The sequence below is a fragment of the Arachis hypogaea genome, chromosome 11 (assembly GCF_003086295.3).
Source record: "Arachis hypogaea cultivar Tifrunner chromosome 11, arahy.Tifrunner.gnm2.J5K5, whole genome shotgun sequence".
NCBI lineage: Eukaryota > Viridiplantae > Streptophyta > Magnoliopsida > Fabales > Fabaceae > Arachis > Arachis hypogaea.
The window spans coordinates 133,652,528-133,655,760 of NC_092046.1; positions in this window are offsets into that span (position 1 = coordinate 133,652,528).

Sequence of the window (3,233 nt, forward strand, 5' to 3'; positions counted from 1 at the left end):
TTACAAAAATAACTTAGAAGGGTCCGACATGAAAAAGTCGGCCCAAAATGAAAAAGTTATAAAAGGTAATCCCTGAAAGAGACCTGACAAAGGTCCAAAAAAGAGAATTACTAAAAATAACTTAGAAGAGACCGACATAACGGAGTCGGCGTGACAAAAAGTTATAAAAAGTAATCCATAAAAGAGACCCACCAAGGTCCAACCAAAAATGGATTACTAGAAAGAACTTAGAAGCGACCGACATGAAGAAGTCGGCCCAAAGACGATTAAAGCTACAGAGTTATAAAAAGTAAATCCATAAAAAAGATCCGGGAGGTATAATGGATTACTAAAAATAACTCAGAAAGAATCGACAAGCGAAGTCGACCAACGAAAGCTACAGGGTGGACCGACAAGAGAAGTCAGACCAACGAAAGCTACAGCTCGGATCGACACGAGAAGTCGGATCAACGAAAAGCGTGCGCTAAAAAGGACACAGCTTTTCCCAAAAAGCCACGGCTCTACGACAAGGCTATCAAAAATGTTCAGACCAACTAAAAAGGTTCTACCAAGAACACTAAAAAGTTGTCGGACAAGTTAGCCCCAAAGGTCATCCCACCTAAACAGAAGACTGACTAAAAAAGATCTAATCAAAAAGAGGTTGGACAACAAAGTACCAACACTCTATAAACATCTCATAAAGGCCAAGGAAAAGTCAAAAGACCAAAGCCAGAAGTGCTTCGCTGAAAAGTACAAAGTCTTGAAAAAAGACACTACTTAGAAAGCAAAAAGCACGGCCTCAAAGACGGAGCTAAAAAGTCGTCCAAACAAACTATAAAAAGGTTTCCCATCAGAATACTACCTAAAAAGTTGTTGGATTTTGACTAAAAAGCCCGAGCAGTGAAGACAAACAAGCCGGAAGAAGGCTTAAAAGACCTCTCAACGAAAAAGGCAATACCAAACTCGCACAAGGAGAAACTACGCAAGATCGACCAAAGACAGATGCTTGAGCGCAACTTCCCCAAAGAGATCGAAGCTCTGAAAGCACGATCTCACGGAAAAGTCCGAACTCAAGCAGGGACAAAGTCGTACAGGTCGACGTCAGCTAAGAAGAGGCGCAAGTACGATCTCAAAAAAAGAACAAGCCAAAAGGTTGGAAAACAACTTAAGGCTCAAATGTGCTTAGCTAAAAGGGATACAACTCCGCTCAAAAAAGGCACAACCTCAAACAGGGCTACGAATGTCATCCGAGACTAAAAAAGGTTCTATATAAAGAACACTAAAAAAGTCATCAGACAAGTCATTAAAAGCCCGGATATCAAGCCGCAAGGACAACTTCGCCAAAGCAGAGGATTGTCAACACAAACTCAAAGCAAGGCGTGATCCAGAAGGCAAGAGTAGAAAACCCACACTACCACTCAAAAGAGGTCGGACTGTGAAGAACCAAACCTCTAGAAAATCTGCAAAAGATTGCAAAGCAATGAAGAAACAAGCCAGACATATGCTTGAGCACAATCCCACGGAAAGATCGAACTCAAGCAGGGGCACTATTCATACCTTGGGTCAAAGCTGTCCGACCCGGGATGTTTAGTGACAAGCCGACCGACCTCTTCAGGTCAGACTATCCGACCTCCTAGAAGGTTGGCCCATGACCGACCTCTTGGAAGGTTGGCCCATTACCGACCTCTTCTCAAAGAGCTCGGACAAAATGCCACAGAGGCCCAAGTAGGCCCAAACAAAGGAACACAGCCCAATCTAAAGGCAGCTAAAGCCCAGAAAGATAAAGGCGGTTCCCCAGAAGATAGGATGACCTCACTCAAAGATAAGATAAGATAAGATAAGATAACTAACTTATCTTATCTAAAAAGGTCACTCTACACCATTATAAATACACTGGAGCACCCAGGTATAACTCATACTCTGATTCTACTAAAAACCTGCTTAATACCCTTGCTAACTTAAGCATCGGAATCCCTTGCAGGTATCCCCTACCCTCCGGTGACCAAGGATCAGCAGTGCAGCCAAGCTCAACAAATCGGATACGACAGCTCCGGCCGCCACCCACCAGCCGGGCACGTCATCTCCGACCAGTACAGAAGATCTCGTCCGAGATCGACCTACAGTTTCAGGTAACCCTCGGAACACAATCAAAAGTGAAATCAATAAAATCATCAGAAATAGAAGAAATTGGATCTTTGATTAAATCATCATCACTTTTATTTTCTACACAATGGGCCTCTGCTATTGAATCGGCAGTCCGGCTCGCATTATTAGTTCCATTACAAGACATAAGGAAATTGAAACTAAATTTGACTGGGAATGTCGAATCGGACGCATTACAATTAACAAACTTACTAACCCTATCATATTCAAATTCATAAGAAGAATTATCTTTATTATCTAATAACTGCGAATTATTTAAATAATTTTGTAATATTACCAGGTAGTTGGAAACTTCCTCAACCTGGTCCATGGAGCAGTCCCTTCTAAGTCTTTAAGAGAGGCAATCCCAACCAGTTGGTTCACAATCCAACTCTGGATAATGCAACTTCACCAAAAGGCCTTCTGAGGACAAGTAGCACCCTTCACAATTATAAGGACTCAGTGATCGATCAACATCTAAGGCCCTTAACTTACAATTATAAATCCTGAAATCGACATGCATTTGTTCGACGTATAAATTCGAATTTGCCTTGACGGTTTCAGGTTTACCCTCATTAGTCCATAAAAGCACACTTTGATGCAATGTAGAAGGTACAGCTCCCACACCATGTATCCAGTCTCGCCCCAACAAAGCATTATAACTTGCTCTCGAAGGAACCACCACAAAGACAGTATTACACTCAGATGAGCCAACCTTTACGGTCAGAGTCACCAATCCCCTGGCTGGAGTCGAAGCCCCACTAAAATCTGTCACAGCAATGTTTGTAGGGACTAAATGATCAGGATGCTTCCCTACTTTAATTAACATCCTTTCTGGCAACAAACTGATTGCAGCACCACCATTAATCAAAACCTTATTCACCTTTATCCCACTTAAAGTAGTTGTTATATAAAGTGGGCGAAGGTGAGACATCTGCTTCTCAGTAGGCCGTAAGAAGTAACCTGGCTCATCCTCTATCCGGATGAAGGAAAAAGCTTCCTCATCCTCCGAATCATAATCTGCATCAGGATCTCCTTCATACTCCCCCAAATATTCAGTGGGAATGATCGATATTGTCCCAACCATATCATCATCGCCCTCATCGAAGTAT